Genomic DNA, 6,614 nt, shown 5'->3' with positions numbered 1-6,614 from the left:
AGGACAAGATTTAGAAATCTCAGTACAAGATTTAGAAAGCTTAAGACTAGTGGAGCTGTCACCATCCTTGGGTGGGTCACAGACACCTGCAGTGGTGCCTTAACCACTCTCCCCAGGGCTGAGACTAGCACCGCCTGCTTCCACCCAGTTCCTCCGGAGGTGCCAGGCTGACAGCTCCCGACTTTGATAATCAGGCTTTTTTAGCACATGGGAGTTTGCTGGTCTCTAGCTGTGCCAGAAAGTCTGGCTTCAAATCCTAGAGGAACCGAGGTAGATGAAGAAAATATATTAGGCTCCTATTGCCAGGGTCAAGAGCTCAGTTTAATTCAGTGTGCCCTGTGGTGGTAACACCAGGGGAGAGAGAGACAGAGAGGAACTGAGGCTGTTAGTGACGGTTGCAGTCTTAGCCTAGGTCTACCAGATCAGGCCCAGCCACCTGCTATGGTGGTTACTCTAGCGCCTTCCTGTGCTTCCTCTTGTCCCCGTCAGACTGGAGCTTGGAGAAGCTCCCCCTCCCAGAAGTCGTCATTAAAACATGATCTACTTACAAGAAGTTTTAATGGGTACATCATTACATAGATCCAAGAACACCATGTTTCAGATTATGACCCAGAAACCACAGTGAAGGCGGCAAGCCCCAGCCATGAGGTCTTGTTTGCAATACCATTTTATGAGCTTTAGTGGGACCACTCAGGGCAAGTACTATTCAGACAAAGCCCGGCCAGTGGGCACCTTTGGGAAAGGCACGGAGCTAGGCTTGGAGAAGGGAAACAGGGCACCAGTGGCCTGTCACGCCTTGGAGCCATCAAAATCTGCAAAGCCAGATACAAACTTCAGAGAAGTCAGAGCTCAGTACAAGCTTTTGGAAGCTCCAGGTGAGACCTGTACAGTTGCCACTGCCCTTGGGCAGGTTACATAGACTGTCTGTAATTCATTTCTTCATCTATAAAGTGGGGACAAAATTGTACTCACCTCTTTGTGAGGGTCTGATGAGACAGTGCATATAAAATGCTTATCCCAGAACCTGGTATTCTGCCATTACAGTTGTCATCATGATCACAGGTACCAATAGTCCCAGGAAGGCAGAGATTGGAGGAGGTGGGATTTGAATGACAGAATCTCAGCATCCATAGGTCTCACCTGCCACCTGGGTTAAGTGGGATGAATGTTGGGCAGAAGGAGGGCAAGGAAGCAGCCTGGAGCAGGTACGGTCAGTGTGACGGGGGAGGAGATGTAGCTAGGTGACAGTAGGGCCTGGACCACAGTGGGAGGAGGGGCTGGGACCGTGGGCTCAGGGTGCCAGGGCTGGGGTCTTATTTGGTAAAGGAACACAATCAGGAGGATGTTCTAGGCCTGGGACTAGGAGGTGGCGGGTGGGAGAGGCTAGACTGGGAAGGGAAGTTACTTCCAGTGCTTCCAGGGAGAAGTGGCTGCCAGCTACAGTGAGGGGTGGACATGAGCTACAGAAACAGAGCCCAGACTGCTAGGACAGAGAGGAGAGGGTGGGGAGGACAAAATATGGCAGACGTGGTGACCGGAAGAAAGTTGGTGCCTTTACAGGCATGAATGTTGAGGGGAGGGAGTGTGGAGGGAAGAGGAGTCCATCTTGGGATGTGCTCAGCGGAAGGGATTTGTGGTCATCACCTGCAGGTTCCGGGAGGCAGGGAAGCAGCTCCAGGGAGAAGGCTAGGCTGGACACCTGGGTGAAGGAATCATTGACTTGGGAATGTCAAATGGGTTCTTAGAGGGTTGAAGGTCTCAGAGAGGGGAAGGAGGAGGTAAGAGTTCTGGGGAGCCCCTGCATGTAGGAAAGGGCTTGGTGGGGAGAGGCAGCCAAGGAAACCAGGAAGGAGCTGTCAGGAAGGAGGAGAAGGGCCAGGATTTCCCCTGCACTGAACCATGGAGACTCCAGGATGTTGTCAGCCCCAGTGGCTCTGTTACAAAGAGGGCGCATTTAGTGACGTGTATTGTCCTCACCAGAGGCAGAAATCACCTTGAAGTCTTAGGGGACATTGCTCCTGGGCTGGCCGGTCCTCTCAGCACCTGTCTCAGATGTCTCCCCCCTGTGGCCGGGGGCTGCCCATGGCTGACACCCGGCCCTGGTCCAGGCAGCATGTGAGCCCGGGGATGGACCTGACACAGTGCCGTACTGAGTTGTGCTTAATGCTGCTGAAGCTGTACACTTAAAAATGGTTAAAATGGTAACTTTTTCCAAAAATTTCTTTATTGAATGAAAGATTCGTTAAATTCTATAGTGCTTTACAATTTTCAGAAGTTTCACACACATGATTTCATATAATCCCATAATAACCCTCCCAATCTATCTGGCCCCATCCCCTTTTCCTTGCCCCACTGGTAACCACTAGTTTGTTCTCTGTATCTGTGAGTCTGCTTCTTTTTTTGTTTAATCCACTAGTTTGTTGTATAAAATGGTAAATTTATGTTATATGTATTTTACCACAATTTAAAAGAAAAGGATGAATTTCAAGTTTCATTTTAATTGAAGCCAAAATGACACATATATAAAAAGGTGTCCAAGCAGAGGACATGGTGGGATGGGCCCAGCTTCCATGCCAGACCAGCAGCGGGAGAAGGGCAATCATCTAATTGCTAGGTGTCCCAGGTTTCTCATCTGTAAAGTGGGTACAACCATCTCTGACCCCCTCCACTGCCCAGGGTTGTTGTGTGGCCAGGGAGAGTGGCTTGGTGAAAGCACTTTGTAAACTGTAGAGAATCACGTGAGATCTGTGCAGGGTCTGCACTTCGATGCCTGATGCAGGGGCCAGGCCTTGTGAGCTACTCTGGGCAGGGCTATGGTGGGCTTTTCTGGCGTTTGGCTGTTCGTTTCAGGCTGTGTCTGACCCAAGACTTGTTGGAGTCCTATAGCGTTCCCATGGGCAGCTTTTAGGACAGCTTCTACAGGCATTTTGGGCTGCAGTCTGTGTGCACACCCAGAAAGACCCTGGGGACTTAGCCAGGTTCCTGGAGGGAATTAAGCTCTATTGGATGTGATGAATTAACTTTTCTCCTGTGCCTTAGGATCATACTAGGAGTCATGAGAAAGTAAACCCCCGTCATTTTCTGGGTTCTGTGGCTCTGTGAGAAACCCCAGTTGAAAAACACTGGGACCTGGCAAACCCAGAAGTGCCCCCACCACCAGCCCTGCCACAGATCTGGGGACACAGGGAGTGGGAGGCCCAAGAGAGGAAAGGACTGGGTCAAGGTCACACAGAGTTGATGGCAAAGCCAGTACTCCAAGCCAGGAGGTCCCTAGATGCCAGGCCAGGACTGCATGGTGGGTGCCACGACCCTCCCTGTTCCTTCTGCATTTTGAAAATGGAACATTTTCAGGGTGCCAGATTTTACATCTCTGGTTGTGAAAGTGCATCTGTTGAGCTCTTTTCCCCGACTACCCCATCTGCAAGAGTGGTGGGTTTGGGAGGCCTGAGCAGCGCCCTCCGTCCTTGAGAGCTGAGGTCACCTCTCTGGCTGGTTCTTGGCAGCATGTGGCTAAGTGCACTGCGGCCCTGGCATGGTTGGAGGAGGGGCAGCGGCTAAGTGGTTTCTGAAAAAGGGCAAAAATGATGGGAAAGGCTCTGGGATCCCCTGGGAATCACAGCCTCAGCAATAGCAGCTGCTACCATTGCTGGAAGCGTCTTCCTTGAGTGCCCGAGCGCGCCCACAGCCCATCCCCGCCAGTGCAGAGTGCGGCCACGGCCTGGGGAGGGGCTGAGAACCCTGGCGGAGGCAGGGGAGACACCTCTTCTGTCACACCAGCCCAACTCTCCCTTCAAGTAGAACAGCCTTGGAGCTCACGGCACCCACTGGGTCTGGAGTGTGTCTACGTCTAGCTGGTGAGTCCCTTTCCTGGGTGGATGGCCAAGGCAGATGTTCACTTTTAGAAATGGCACAGTGAGCTGTCAAAAGCTGGGCCCTGCCTCTGTCCATCTGTGTGGCTACCGACTGTTCCACTAGCCTCTCAGCATCTCAGTTACCCCTGCGTCTGAAAACTGGGGGTAGTAACAGTGGCTTCCTCAGAGGCCGTGGTGAGGCTTCAGTGGTGCCGGAGCTGAAGTGTGCTTAGCCTGGCTAATCGTCAGCACTTGGTAAGTGATATGGAGGTGGCTGCTACCAATGTGAATTATCTGCGCTAGAGTCATCCTGGGCTGAAAAGGCTGTGGCTCCTGCAGAGGCTCATGGTTTGTGGTTGGAGGATCCAGCATGTGGTCCTCTCTGGAGTGAAGGAAGTGCAGGGCCGGCAGGCAGGAGCCCTGAGTCCTTATCCAGGCTTCACTCTCTTTTTTTGGTAGGGTTCCTCTGGCTCTTCCCGTGGGTTGGGAAGTCCCCATCTCTCCATCCTTCTTTAGGAGAGGCTTAGGTAAGATGAGAGGATGAGAATGATCAGGGCTGGGTCCTGGACCAGCTCTTCTGCAGGGAGGCTGGAGACAGTTGGATGCTTTGGGTGGTGAGGGGAGTGGGAGATCCACACCCCAGGGTGTCTCACCTGGACTGGGGAAGAGAAGAAGGGAGGCTTCTCCCAGGTGGTAGGCAGTGTCTTTCCTGGCTCTGGAGTTGAGAAAGACCCAGAGGCCAAACCAGGTCTTTGCCAGGCAGGGTTGTTTTCTTAGACTCATACTTTGGTCCAGATTGGTGAGTTTTCAAATCTTGTGTAAAACAGAACCACCATCTCCATTAGACACCCCAAATCACAGTTGGAAACTCCTCCATCTCTGTAGAATGTTTGGCTCTGACAGATGTATTTCTGTGGGGCTTACGTGCTGGACACATCCCAGGCCTGGCAGTGCAGACTTTGGTCCCTGTTCACTCTCCCAGCTGAGAGCAAAGGGCCTCTCAGTCCCTGTCCCACCCTCTGCCCTGGGGGAAGCTTGGTTTCTAGTAGGAAATAAGGTGGAGGGCCTGCAGGGCAGATTCGGGGTTTGTTGACTGACTGACTGATAGCACCGTGTGGACTGCTTCATGCTTACTAGGTTTCGTTAGATTTGGACCACTCAGAAAGATGCAAAGCTGCTATAAAAAAGTCACTGAAAAGTTCATGGAGGCTCCCACTTATCTGGTGCTCTCTTGTCGGGCTAAAGCTGCTAGTCAGGGAGCAGGTTTATTCTTGGTTTTGCAGCCAGCCTTATCCAAGGGGAGACACTCCTGGGAGATCCAGGCCCGGCTTGTGGCCTGGGCCTTATTCGTTATTTGTTTTGGGGTTTTGAGCTTCCTAGGAATGCTTGTTTTGAGCAGGAGGGTGCTTTTATTGCGGTTTCTGAGTGGAAGGGCGTAGTCCCCATCTGCCTGGCCCCAGGGCTGGGAGGGCCTGGTCTAATTGGCCCTCAGGACTTGGTGTGTGGTCTGGGGCTGAGCTTAGTGGCTGAGAAAGAGCCCTGAGCCTTGCGGAGGGGTGGTAGAGCGCTGGAGAGGCTCTGGGACCAGGACCAGGCTGCTTGGAATTGAATGCAGGTTCCATTTCTCACTAACCGTGTGACCTCGGGGAAGTAATGTAAGTTTCCTCATCTGTGAAATATTTACCTCTGAGATAGGTGAGAATAAAGCGAGTGAGAGCGTGTCAAGTGTTAGAACAGTGCTTTCCTTTGCACACCGAGTGCTCAAACACATCAATTACTCTTATTCTCACTAACCTCCTGTGCCTTGTACATTCCATAGGCTCCCCATACCATGAACAGTCCTTGATGGGAAGTTATCTTCTGAAAGCAAAGGCTAGCACCCATGCCCCTGCCTCTGAAGCTTCTCAAGGCTTCCTGCCATCCTAGCAATAACGTTCCTTGGCATTCCAGGCCAACAGCCATCTGGTTCTGACCCCACCACCAATCCCTCCAAGCCCACTGGCTTTCCTCTTTATCATGACTCTGGGGCTCCCCATCCTCTCCCCTAATCCCAGCCCAGTCCTGCTCCCCTTCTATGCCCAGCTCATCTGTCACGTCCTCCGTGAAGCCTTCTCCAGTGCTCCGGACCCTCCTGTGGTTCCCTCCACCCCAGCTAGCACCTGGTTTCTGTCTCAAAAGGGGGTCTCCATCCTCTCTGTGCCCTCAGCACAGGGCTGGGCACCAGCAGGATCAGTGGATGGGTGCTGAGTGATAAAGTGCATGCTTGTTGGTTGGAAGTGGGGCTTTCCGTGGCTGGGAACACACCCTGCGGCAGGGTTTCCACTTGATGGATGAATCAGAAAAACTCAGATTCTCTTGAAAGCAGAACAGCAGGCAGGAGGGGAAATGGGCCAGAAGTCAGCGTCTGTCCTGTTCACAGGGTGCAAAATGGTGAGGTTGCCTTTTTTCCCCTGTGGATCCAGGCATCAGACTGCAGCTGATTTATTGCTGAGGCCCAGCCACGTGCTCTGAGTTTTCACTGCCTGAACCTTCACTCCAAAGAGCAGGCTTGAGAAGCCTCCCATTCCTTCAGTGGCTGTTTTCTGGAATCCAGCCACTGCCGGAACATGAATCTAACGTCCTGTAGGAATGGGAGCTTGAAGGTTCTGTACCTGATCTCGTTCATTTCCCAGCACAGCTTTTTTCATAAAGAGATGGATCAGGCATGCTCCCGGCCCAGGAGGAGTTCACAGGCAGAGGGGAGCTAAAACCACGACAGATAGA

Source organism: Camelus dromedarius, chromosome 16 (assembly GCF_036321535.1).
Source record: "Camelus dromedarius isolate mCamDro1 chromosome 16, mCamDro1.pat, whole genome shotgun sequence".
NCBI classification, from domain to species: domain Eukaryota; kingdom Metazoa; phylum Chordata; class Mammalia; order Artiodactyla; family Camelidae; genus Camelus; species Camelus dromedarius.
The sequence above is the reverse complement of the archived record's forward strand: the minus strand, read 5'-3'. Positions refer to the sequence as shown.